This window comes from Camelus bactrianus, chromosome 10 (assembly GCF_048773025.1).
Source record: "Camelus bactrianus isolate YW-2024 breed Bactrian camel chromosome 10, ASM4877302v1, whole genome shotgun sequence".
Classification (NCBI taxonomy): Eukaryota; Metazoa; Chordata; class Mammalia; order Artiodactyla; family Camelidae; genus Camelus; species Camelus bactrianus.
Genome location: NC_133548.1, coordinates 15,868,462 through 15,881,859, shown reverse-complemented (window position 1 = coordinate 15,881,859; position 13,398 = coordinate 15,868,462). Strand labels below are relative to the sequence as shown.

The following is a 13,398-nucleotide window of genomic DNA, read 5'->3' as shown; positions in this document are numbered from 1 at the left end:
GTCCCACAGGCTCACCCTGTCTAAACTCATACTATTTCCACAAATCTGCTTCATCTCCTGTGACCCCTTCCAGTATGTGGAACTCTAATACTCACCCAGCTATCAACCCAGAAGCCTGGAAGTCACTCAATTCTTCACATTCCACACAACCAACACACCACTGCCTACTTCCCAACTACCTCTCCAAACATCCTTCCCTCTATTCACAATGCCAAGGCCCCAGACCAACTAACCAAAGTCCATAGAGCCTCTAAAGATGCCCCGTATCACAGGGCCCATGTGGTCCGTGGGCCTCATGCTTCAAACCTTCCACAGGCACCGCGTGGTGAGTCCTTCCGTATCTGTCTTAAGAGGTCGTACTGTCAGGAGGGAAAGCGCCCGTGGGTCCTGTTCACCGGGTTCTGAAGCACAGCACAGGACCTTGCTCCCCGTGAGGTGTCAGTGAGAACGACAGAACGAAAGAATGACAGTCAGAGGGAGCATTCACCCTCTGTGCACCGCAGCAGGAGCTCAGGGCCTCGGAGCCGCCATCCCCTCCGCCACACACAACATGGCGGCGACCTGGCCCCACTTGCCTACTTCCGTTTCCGGGGCTGAGCCTGCACCACTTCCTCTCCGGTTGCCCAGGAGCCTCTTGGAAGCTAACAGTGTAAGGAGCGTCTGCTACTTTCCCCTTCTCTTCTTGCCTCCGCTCCGCTCAGCTTGACCGAGCGACCCGCGGCTTGTCGGTAAGAGGAGGGCGGAGGGAAGAGAGGACGCGGCTTTGCGGGGGACGGAGGCGGGGGAGGTGGCCCGGAGGCAGGTCAAGAAAGTTGAAGTTGAAAACCGACCCCAGAACCGGTTATTATCGGGCTGCTGAAAGTGGCAGATGCAGTCTGCAGGCGGAGACATGATGCTTAGTAGCTAGGACTTATCTCCATAAAATATGTGTGTACCCAGGCCTCCGCAGCTTGAAAACCATTTTCTTCTCCTTTAAGATTTATTCAGGAAATGGGCCCAGCCACCACTCACATTGCTGGTAACTTTTCCTCCTGTTTCTGGGGTCATGTCCAGCAAGAAGAGTCTGTATTGGTTTTCATTGATGCCAGGCACCATTCTTCAAGCTTCTTATCCTTCACTGACATGACAGTGAAAACCCAAGAGGAGAAAGCACTGTAAAGGGGGCTGAAAGGACTGCAGGAGACCAGAGCCATTGACTTCTATTTTTAAAATGAACATCTCTTACTTAAAGGAACGTTAGGATTTTGGCATCTTAAGAAGTGCCATGGTACTTGAAAGCAGTAGATATTTTGCTATAGATGACAAGAAAGATGGTCACCAAATGTATAGCCCCTAACTTACAGTCTGAGTGAGGAGAGCCGTGATTGTCCTCAGCTGTAACCTTGGCACTGGAACAGGCTGCAAAAGTTACCCTTCCTCAACCACTCATCACATCCCCACATTCAGTTTTGCTTAATTGTTTTATGTGGTTCCTGGTCTGATTGTTTGTTTTTTGTCAGGGTGCAGCGGAAGCTCCCAAGTAGCTGAGAAGTTCATGGAATCTCCTTATTGGTACAACTTTCACTATTGTTTGTGTGGGGTACAGGTGAGCAGACATTTCTCAAGCACACTGTTCACATACACAGTTACATGGAGACTTGACTTCAAAAAGGCAAAAGAAATAGGTTTGAGCAATTGGTGAGTGTAACATAGAAAGGACATTTCATTTGATAACAGGAACATAGCTTTTGTGCCAATAAAGTGCTTTAAAAATTAGTGTGTGATTTTTAGTAATTAGCATATAATTTGAGTTATTGGTTCATAACAAACAGACTAATTAGGAACCCCACTCGGTCATTTATCTAAATGAAAAATTCTGCTAAATTGTATTTGTGGGCATTGATCAAAGCTAATGGGAAAAAGAGATTAAGATGAAAATCATGAGATTAAATTTTTAATTAGTTTGCCCCCTGAACAATTGCGTGGTGTGACACGGTGATGGATTGGCTACTTATGCCTGCCCAGGGAGGATGTGGTTCTACTACCAAAGCTCTGAGCATAAAACTGTTTTACAAAAGACTGAATATTTTATTCGGTTATCTTTCTCTTCATTCCGTCTTAACAAGGATTGAAAAGGAAGGCAAGGTCTGGGATCACACAGCCCTATGTCTGGTGATACATATGAAGTATGAGGTGGGAGCTTCAGTTAATTCATTATTAAATATCTAAAACTTAACATGTCTAAAATAAAACTGTCCATTTCCAAACCTCTTCCTCTCCCTGGGTTCTTTATTTGGACCAGTGGCAACACCATGCATTAGTGTGCTCAAAGCAAAAACCCAAGAGTAATCTTGAAACCCTCTTTCTCTCATTCCCCACAGCCTGCGCATCAACAAGTCCTATCAGCTTTTCCTCCAAAACATATCTGAAAGCCACTGACTGTTCACATTTCTACCATCCTAACCCAGGCACCTCACTGCAACCTCTCTTAATCTGGTATCCCTGCTACAAATCTCATGACTCATTTCCTCCAACACGTGCCACCCCTAGTCCATTCTCCACATAACAGCCTGAGTATTTGTGTGTAACGTATATTAGATTCTATAACTCCTCTGTCTAGAACCACCCACTGTCTTCCCACACTAATTGTCTAGCCCTGTAAGACCCTACATGATCTGGATTCATCTGTGACCATTCTCTACCTCTCCGCTCACTGTGATCCACTACACTGTCTTTCTTCAATCTGCCAAGTTTGGACCTGCCTCAGGGCCCTTGCACTAATTATTCCCTTTGCCTGGAACCCCAGATTTTTGCAAAGCTGGATCTCTCTTGTTTAGATATAAGCTTAAATGTTACCTCCTCAAATAGGCCTGCCCTTCACCACCCAAACTAAAGTAGCGTCCTTTATTTTCCCATCACATCATTCAGATTTCCTTTCATCACAGCACTCCTCATGATTGCACTTTTCTTGTATCTTTCTTCCTTTGTGTATTGCCTAACTCCTCCTACCAATATATAAACTACATGAAAGTAAAGATCATGTCTTTCTTGTGTGTTACTCCATCCCCAGGGCCCCAAATAGTCCTCAGTGCATGAATGAAAGAATATGTGAATGAATGGATTCTGTTGTCACCAAGCTGTTACCATCTCATCTCAGGTACCCGGACACAAGAAGGCTGGGAGAGATCAGGAGACCAAATGCCACACAGAGTGGACCTTAAGACATGAGACCAGCGAGGACACAGAATGGAGAAGGGCAAGAGAAACATCATCAGGGGTGGGGAGGACAGGGGAGCGATGAAGGAACATGGAAATGATAGAGGGCAGCTCTTCAGATGTATCCTAGAAATCCTAAAACTTGCACAAGCATACACCTGCATACACATACTCATACCCGGCCTAGATTGAAGAAGAGCAGCTCTCAATGTTTGCTCTGTGCCTGTATCTTCCAGAACACCTCCCTGCTAGAGGTGTGTAGCCTTCACTGTCCAAAGAGTCTGAATCAGAGGTCTAGGTCAGGCCCACATGTCTGCTGCCATGTAATACTTGTAAGCTGGGCTCATTCTTGGTCAGGACAATAGGCTGCTGTGAATACTAGCAGCTTGGAGAAGGCAGCATGGTATCCTGCGGTGCCTCTGTTAAACCACCCTGTCAGGTCAGCCTGAGCAACTTCCCTCCGTGGACCTCAGTTTCCCTCAACTATAAAGTGAAGGCCTTCGTTGGACTCCCGAGTAACTGTAACACTCAAACTTCTCTGAAATCGGGTATGTGGGGTTCCCTCCTCCCTGAGGAGCTGGGAGGTGGGCTACTTTTTAGAAAACCTTGAATCTGAGGCTACATCCCAATTTGGTGATTCCACCTAAATGATATGTTTTCTCCAAAAAGCACTTTACCACATTCTCTCATCTAATATTTATATTGAGAACTGATGAAAACATCAGGAGCAAATTATGTGGAAGTGGCTCAGATGTGTTCCCTGACTCAGGTGGACTTGAGGGGCTGGGGTGGAAGAGAGAAAGTGACTATCACTGGTGCTCAGGTTTAAAACAATGAAGAAAAAATGGAGCTTAGACCTTAATCCTTTCATAAAACATTCTCACCCCAAGTTGGTCACTAAATTCCTGGGATTAGCCTCCTCTCTCCCACGCAATGCTTGGTTGGACCTATTGTCACCCCTTTTCCCCTGTGAGGCTGCCCTCAACATTTTTTTTTTTAAAGCTGAACTGCAAACTTTATTCAGATCCAATCCAGGGTCCCACACTGCATTTCCTTCATCTTTTCCAACCTGTACCAATTCCTCATCATTTCCCTGTCTTTCATGACCTTGACACTTTTTTGAAGAGTTCTGGTCAGTTATTTTGTAGACTGTCCCTCAGTCTGGACTTGTCTGATGTTTTCTCATGGTGAGACTGGGGTTTTGGAGTTTCTGTAAGAAAACCACAGAAGTGATGTGTCCGCCTCAGTGCACCATTCAGGGGTCCCTGCTGTCAGCATGTTTCATCCCTGGTGATGATAACCTGGATGACTTGGTTAAGGTGGTGTCTATCAGGTCTTTCACTGTAAAGTGGAGAATTCCATGTGGAATTAATATCGATCAGCGGGGAGATGCTGTGAGACTCCAGCATTATCTGCAACCATTTGTAATCCTTCTATGTGTACGTTGGGATGGAGGTAGGGCAGGCGGTGTGTTTTGTTCGGTGTACATCCGAAAAGCAGATCAGAGCTTGCTGTAATCCCACTGCACAGTCAGAATGGAAGAAACCTTTGCCACGGTGAGAAAAAAACTGGCTGCGTCTTGATGGACATAAAGGAAAATGTGACATGGCGTGTTTCTACTGTGTCTGGCAAGGAGGGGTGTACTTTGAATGGAATTCTTTTTATCCATGAGTTCATTCAGCAAATGTTTATTAATAAAGGCTAACATTTTTTTCTAGTGTCTGCAATTGGCCAGGCACTGGTGCCAGGCTGTTCATCTGTTACCTCAGTTCATATGCACAACACTTTAGACATTATTACCCATTTTACTGATAAGGATTCTGAGGTTTAAGGAAGTGGCTCAAGGGCATGTGGCAGAGCTGGAATTTGAACTCAGGCCCATCTAACTCAAAAGTGTGCCATTTCCACGACACTAAGCTTGCTCCCCTACTGTGTGCCAAGCAATGTGATCGGTGCTGAGGATACAGAAGCATAAGGCACACATTCAAGGAGAGCTCGTGCTACAGCAGGGGGACCTTTGGAAGAAGCACAGAAGGCCCTGGGAAGAATGGTTTCTTGTGGGTGTCATCCTTTCTTCCTGAGAATCACTGAGCAGGTTTTTCTCAGGTCTTCACTGAGTCAGGGTAGATTTGCCTTTGGCGCAAATAGTTAACCAGAGAAGGCAGCTAACATCGACAGCATGCTTGCTCTGCCTCTCGCTGGCGCTGTTTATCTCAGCCACCCTATGAAGTGGCTGTATTTTCTCCCCTTAGCTCTTGAGAATACCAAGGCTCTTAGGGGCTAAATAACATACCCAAAGTCACCAGCTAGTAAGTGGTTAAACTGGAGTTGAATCCCAGATCCAGCTGATGCTGAGGTCTTCGGTACCCCTTGATACACCAGGGGCTCCAGATTCCAGCATCCTCACCGCCGATGGGACCGTGCACCTGTTGTCTTCTCGTTGCTGGAAAGGATGATTGTGTTCACATCGTGCCTGATGGATGCTGACAACGGTGCATTTGTAACAAGCATTTTTTGCTCAAATCAAGGGATCTTTGTGCAGCTTTTGCTTTTCTGTTTTTTAACCACCTCATCCCACAGTCAGTCCATGTCAACAGCAGGAAAATAGAAGGGGATGATTCTGAATCATTTGTGACATATAAAATGCTACTGCACAAAAAATCGTGCATCCCCGAGAGGTATGGCATACGGCAAGTCAGGTCTCCCTGCCTCCTGGCTTTTGATCAGAGAGTTTAGTTCCTTCTAGAGTCAATGCTTAAAAAACAGTACTTGCTGCTGCTAATAGTTTGTGGCCTTCACGTCGCAGGGCATTTGCTGAACTGTCCAGTGAAGGAGGGGACAGAAGAGGTCCATCTTTTTCTTACATCTTCCATTTTGACATCTCCTGAGATGCTCCCATGTTGTTCTTTCCATTTCTTGTTGGTTTTGAAAATGCAAAAGTAATGCAAATGCACTTAGTGATTGGAAAAGAAAAGGAAAACATTATTAGCCGGGCCAGGGAACAAGGTAGGGAGATCTGTTGGTGATCTGGTTTATTAAAACTACTCTGTTTTGTCTCTGCCACCTATGACTGAGATTCACTGATTATCTTGACTCTGCTATTACTGTTCTGGTAGAGGCAATGAGAAAGAATGACCAACAGATGAGATTATCAGTGGCTGTGAAAAAGAACGGGGTAAAAGGAACTGGAAGATGTTCTTGTTTTCCCTCTTAGTTTGGACTCCCCCAGACCAGACCCAGAGTCAAGGATTCAAGTGTAGGTAATTTATTTGGGAGGTGCAGGAACCATTGGTAGGGAATTGGGGAGAATGAGCTGGAAAGGGAAAAAGACCAATAAAAGGATGTGTTATCAAGCTAGCTGATAATGTGTGGACCAGAGCTTAATCCCACTGGTGAACTCTGGGAAAAGTGGTGTAGAGTATGTGTGTCAGAATTATCCATCGTTCCCCCATCCTACCCAGGGGAGGAATCTAGGATATTTATGCACCAACTTCTGAGTGTCAGCAATGGAGGGATGCTCCCATGATGCGTGCTGGGCGCACACCGAGTGGTTTCTGCAGCTTGGGAGAAAGCTCTCAGGCAGAGATGCGAATGCTGGCAGTTGGAAGTCAACCAGTGTACATCGAAGTGGCAAGGCCTAGGGATGTGGGCTGGGTACCAACAACATCCGCTATGTTGAAACAAAACATCCAGTCCTCCCCCAGTGTTCCCCATTATCATTAAATGTATCATCATTTACTCAGTCTCTCATGCCAAAGACCTTACAATTATCCTTGACATGTTTTTTGTTTGTTTGTTTTGTTGTTTGGTTTTCTGCTCTTGCCACACATTCAGCCTATCGCCAAATCCTGTGAATTCCATCTTCAAAGTATATCTTGAATCCTACGACTTCTCACCAGCTCTACCATCATCTTTCACTAGATTTCTGCAATAGCTTCCTCTTATGAATTCTTGTTTATATTCTCATCCCCCACATGGTAGCCAGAGTAATCTTTTAAAATCTAAATTAAATCACTTTACTCACCATCTCAAAACCATCCAGGGACCCCTTTCTACTCTTAGAATAAAATGTGAAGTTGTTACCGTGTTCTGCATGATCTGGCTCCTAGCTACATCCCTGACTTGAGTTTCCCTCCACTCCTTCCTCACAGTGCTTCAGCTAGATTGGTTTTCTTGCTGCATTCCTGCCTCAGGGCCTTTGCACTTGTTCTTTCAACACAGAACACTACTCTAGACGTTCGTGTCACTCAATCAGTTTATTCAGGTCGCTGCTCAAACGTCACCTCTGTGGGGAAGACTTTTTTTTTTAATACTCTGTCTAGAAAATAGTCTTGTCACTTTTTTCTTATAGCCTGGTTTTATTTATTTTTTTTCCATAGCAGTGATCACGACCTGGCTGATTTTAGTTCATGTTTTTATTTATTGCCTATTCCTGCAATAGAATGTAAGTGCTATCAGTGGGGGGACTCTGATTTGCTGCACTACCCCCACCTCCTGGAATATCATCAACACATAATAGGTATTCAGTAAATATTCGCTGAATGAGATCACGCATCAGTCAAGAATTTTCAGAACAGATAGCAGAAACTGCAAATCAGAGTTTGATAACTGCCTGGCTATGTCTTTCCCCTCCCCGAGCTGGCTCTAATGATAAACATACACTCTTAGCAGAGTCAGTTGGAAGTCCTGAGGCTACTTCCAATATGTTCTTTCTTGAATCCATTGCAAATCACAACTTGTTCATTTTTCTTTTCATTTGCCTTTCTGAGAACAATAGAGGGAAAAATCAAGATAATCAGTGTGCTGCAAGTCATGTATGATGACAGAGTGCAGTCTTGCTTTTTAATAAACTCGGATGTGAAGTTGGTCATTTCCCCAAGTGCCTGGCACCTAGTAGGGGCACACTACATGTTGAGTGAATTGACGGTATCATCCCTTTGACGTTTCTTGGCATACTGGTTGTTCTGCAGAAGATATTGCATTTTATGACCCACACTCTTAAAGATGGCAAAGAGTGGAGGGGCTTTCTCCATCACTACCCCCATCCCAGAAAACCCTTAACCTTATCCACACCCATCCTTTTTCATACATACCACCCCGTGATCCCCAGAATAGCAGAGTCAGCTCTATCTGTTGTGTGTGGTTTAAGAATATTTAATTTACTCCATTATAAAAATAATGCAGGCTCATTTTAGAAAATTTATAGATTACAGAAAAGTAAAAGAGGAAGAAAAACAAGACATTGCTCTACCACCCAGAGATAACCACTGTTAATATGTTAATGTATTTCCTCCCAGTGTTTTCTATGTATATTTTTGTATAGTTTTAATATACAATTTATATTTCTTTTTTACTTAACAGCACAACAGAATCATTTGTTCTTAGCATTCAACACTTTGTGCCTATCTTTTCAAATAGTTGTGTACTATTACATTTCCCTGTTGTAGACCATTTAGTTTGTTTTCTATTTTTCAAAATTATAAGTATTGCTGAGATAAACATCATTTTCCATGTATTTTACTAGCATTGCTGACTATTTCCTTAGGATAGAGTCCCAGAAAAGGAATAACTAGTTCTAAAGGATACAGGGTCTTAATACATTACATGAGATTTCATTTTGATTTCTAAAACCATTTGAATGTGACTTCCATAAAAGAGCTCTAGAAAAGCAGAATGCCTCAAAGAATTTACTTCCAGTTTTGAAACGTTTCAGACCCAGAGTGTTTTAGCATTCAGTTTAAATGAACACAGAAATCTTCTGTAGCCTGTCTCCACTTCAGGCTTCTTCCCTCTCTAATAAAATGCAGCAACAGCATTATGAAAGTCATTCTTTGGTAAACAGCCCCTTTTTGTGTTCTCAAGGATTGTTTTTCTGAAGTCTTCCTGGTGGGTAGTGGGTTTATGTCTAGAATTGCGTGTAGTATTTTTCCACGCCTGCTTATGACATTTTAAGGATTTAGCTATGCTTTCTGTTTTTGTTTTTGTTTTTTTTTTTTTTCTTTTTCCATTGCCGTAAGGAAGTCCAGATTTCATGGCAGTGAAACCTGCTTTTACAAGTCTGTCTGAGTCCTGCCTGAAAGGCGAGGACTACTCTGGCAGGGACCACTTTGGGGAACATCATATGAATAAGGAGTTCTCTCCCTAAGGCTGGGCCAGCCTGGAAAGCCTTGCCAAAGAAAGACAGTTTATAAATGGAGGGAAACCATAGCTTTCATAGATATGATTGGTCAGGCATGATATAATATCGTGATATCCAGGAGACATACTATCCAGAAGAGCCAAAGGATACATGATGGTCTGGAACATTGTAGTACAGTCATACTACATAATCTCATGCTTGCAACCTCATTAAACAGAATGAATCCAGCATCTCTGTATTGACCTAAAAAGATATCCATGCTGGTTTGTTCATTCTAAACAGTAAGTTGTAGAGCAACATGTATGGTTTGATCCCATATTTATAAAAAGGGCAAAAATTAGGTTCTGGGGAATCTTTAATATCTACATGAAGCAAAAGAAATATGTGGAGGGACACACATCAGACTGTTGGTAACTGGCTACTCAGGAACGTGGAATTGGGTTAGAGAAGAATGAGGAAACTTCTGCTTCCTACAGCTCAGTCGAATAACATGTTTCAATGAGCAGGTACTATTTTGTAACTTTTTAAAAAAATGGCAAAAGCTAAAAAAAGAGAAGAAAAGTACTGGAGAGGAATGGAATGAGAAGGAAAGTTTAGGAGCCAGTTGATGGGTAGGCCCTGTGTAAGGTTGGATTCCCTCTCTTGGCGAGGCTGGTGCATTCTTCATGGGAGGAACCCAGCTTCCTAAAAGAGTGGGGCTGGGCCGGGCACGTTCATCCTCTGTTAGAGGGATAGAATGTGTTGGCATTCACCTGCGATATCAGACTTAGAAAGGCTTTTGGAAAAAATAATTGGAATGATCCAGGCAGAGTCAGGAGTTGCTATCCTTCCTCTGAGGGCTGGAAGAGGGTGGCTTGGAGCAGAGAGAACAGCCTTTCACAGCTCCAGAATGGAAAAGACTGATTCAGTCTCAGCGTCAGAGTGCACTTCCCAGTCATCTGGGAGACAGGCCCCAGGCTTTGAACTGGAGACGATGCCCAAGGCTTTTATTAACCCTCTTCCCTCGGAAGCCAATGCTGCGGTGTGTGTCTTTGAAGAGTGATGGCTCAGAAGTGACACGACTTTCAAACATGATTTGTTTTATATTCTATTCGTGAATGAGGGTGTGTTTACAGTGAAAGAATGATTTAGATGATGACAAGTCTGCTGGAAATATAAAAGGATAATTGAATCTCAAAGTCTGTTAAAGACCGTTGTCTTGCATCTCGCGGGATGACATTGTATTACAGAGGCCAACCTGGATCCTGTATTCAGTTTCTTCTCTTCCCTTCCTCCCTTTCTTACCTTTCAAAAATTAGATTTTCCCTTCCCCCAATCAGAAGTTTTTAAAAATATCCTCGGAGGAGAGTCAGGATGCCTGAAAAGAGTACCTTGGGGGAAGTGGCATTGCGTGACAGTTTAGCACGGGGACTCTGGGAGATGGCCACTGACTCTATGGCCTCCAGCCAGTATCTTACCTCCTCCAAGACTCAATTTCCTTTCCTGTAGAGCGTGATGATGTTTCCTTCTTTGTTGCTATGAAGCTGACATAAGATGACTCTCAGCACAGTGCCTGGCCCTCTGCAGTAAGTCCCGGTCACCGTTTGCATCAGAACTTTTGTCATTCCCAGTTCTGCCTCCAATTTGCTCCATTTCCCCAAGCAAATCAGTTCATTTCTGTGGGCCCCTTGTTCCTCATATGCCAGAGGAGCTCTTGACAGTTAGTAACTCCACAGAAGCCAAAAAAAGCAACAAAAGCAGTGGAACAGCAAGGACAATGATCAAAATAGCCCACCCCAGTTCCTCTACAGAAGGGTAGTGTCCTTTCACTGGGGACCGCTCTCAGTAAGTGGGCCTTTTTTTCTCTGAAGAGCCTGGAATCTGTTCCTAGGGGCTGCTAAAACTGGCCTTGCTCTGTGGCCTGATCTGCTGGCAACCTCTGTCCACGTGACTAAAACTGGCCGGGGGCCCTGGCACCGCCATGCCGCGCGGGCGGCCAAATCGCAAGGCCCTTTCTTTCCAGCAAATAGCGTCGCGCACGTGGCCGTGGAGAAAATGAACCCCCTCGCAGTGGCGCCGCGTCCGGCTTCTCTCCAAGGCGTTTTGAAACAATTGGGTGACCGGGGAAAGGCAGGAGACAAAGGCCTTTCTATCTGATCCACTCACCAGGCTGGCGTCGGATCGTGGGGGCCTGTGTTCCTCTTTCCCCGGTACCACGCGCTTTGCTATCGCCGTGTTTGTCTCCTGTCTTTGAGCGGAACAAGGCAGGCAGGCAGAGGGATATATTTCAACTGCCCTTGACTCTGTTTATAATCACAAACATGAAAGGAAGGGAAAGAGATTGAGTTTATAGGACTGGCTCTTTGTGTAGCCTAATTTATCTCCCTCCGGCAGCAGTGGGCCGAGCGGGTTTCCTTTTTGTTTCCGATGCGGGAAACTGAAATATGAATCTATGTTGATGAGAGAATAAAGGAATTGAAAGAGGCATAAATCTTATCTTCTCGCAACCCTAGAAGATCAGCTTCTTGTGAAGAAGGGGATTATACGTGTGTAATTAACTGCTTTGCGGCTCCGGGTGATGGCTCAGCGCTGAATAATAGCATCCAGCGAAGTCGGATAAAAGGCGGGGTGGGGTGGGGCGGGCGGGCGCAGCCGCGGATCGTGAACAATGGTCTCCGGACTTGACATCCTTTCCCGGCGCCCAGCTGGCAGAGAGTCAAGCCAGGAGCTATCTGTCCCCTGTCTATCAACATTCACAGCGGAGAAACTAGCATTCCAGAACAAATAGCTGGTAGAGACCTGTTCCTCTGTCGGCTGGTGGCTGCCAGGAGGTACCCCGAAGGCCCAAGCCAGATTCTACACCCTTTGTGTTCCAGCCACTGCCCGGGACCTGTTAGGTGCTTACTAAGGCTTGTTGGGGGTGCTGCCCCTTTGCAGCTGTGAGATTTGGGGAAAGTTGTCTCCTTTCTCTGATCTTCAGTATTACCATCCCCAAAATGCAGGGGGTCTCGTAGAGTTTGGGGGAGGAAGAATTCAGATCATGAGTATAAACAAATTACTTATCACATTGCCTGGCACATGGCGGGTGCTCAGTAAATGGTAACTGCTGTTATTACACTATGGGTAAAAGTGGATGGCGCGCTCCTCCCGGTGACAATAGTCAACGTTTATGAGGCTCATCGTGCAAGGCATCATACCCCAGTGCCAGGGCATTCACAGTCTTCAGCTCACCCACCCAAATTCATCTCTTCTCACTTGCAGGCAGACCCCCCCTCCTCTGGCTGATCCCACCTTCATCTCCATCAGGCAGGTATCCCGTAGCTACTCGAGGGCTCAATGGATTAGATCCTTGGTAAAGATGCAAATGCCATATATAGGATGCCCCATTCAATGCATAGTCAGTGCTTGACAAGCAATGTAACAGAGAGATCATCTATTCCATCCTCCCACGCATTCTACAGATGGAGCTTGAGACCCAGAGAAGCTCAGTGACTTAGCCAAGGTCACCCAGTGAATTTGTTTCAGAACCAAGACTCAAACCTCAATCTTCTGGCTTAGAAGTCAGTGCTTCTCCATTAGACCAACAGACCAGCTTGCCCTCAGTAGTGACCAGCAGCCACTGGCCAGGGAGATGTTGGGGGTCGGGGGGATGGGGTACAGGTACTCAGTCTGCATATGGGCCGTGGAACTGTGGAGTTCACCAAAGGGACAGCCTGAAAGCCTGGTGAGGGAAAAAGTGCCTGAGTTAGGCACTGGGGACAGGGGTCTGATGAGCAGGAGCTGGGTGGTGGTGATGGTGGGGCTGGTGACTGAGACTTAGGGGGATTGTCATGGAAATCAGTGACTGCAAGGCAGGTGAAATAGGGGCTAAATACCAGGCTGACAATGTGCTGTGGAAATGTAGCAATTAACTTCTCTACTCTGATGGGAGATGGGATCCAGGAGGGCTTCCAGGAAGTGGCAGCCTGTGACTTGAGTCTGAAGAACCAGAAGGATGATGCTCAGTGGCAATCGGGACAAGGCATTCTGGATCAAGGGAACAGTATGGACAGAAATGGGGAGGCCAGACAGCCTGGGATGAACAT

At 45.3% G+C, this 13,398-nt stretch overlaps 1 long non-coding RNA gene across 2 annotated transcripts; it reads left to right on the top strand.

The window, feature by feature from the left end:
• Window positions 1-380: 380 nt before the first annotated feature.
• Window positions 381-11,673, top strand: LOC123619589 (uncharacterized). 2 transcript variants are annotated; one of them, XR_006728251.2, is made up of 3 exons: window positions 381-728; window positions 1,500-1,585; window positions 3,137-11,673. It is a non-coding gene; the product is annotated as an uncharacterized LOC123619589 (long non-coding RNA). The 2 variants fall into 2 exon arrangements; XR_012509606.1 differs by having other exon boundaries at window positions 1,500-2,172.
• The last annotated feature ends 1,725 nt before the right edge of the window (window positions 11,674-13,398 follow it).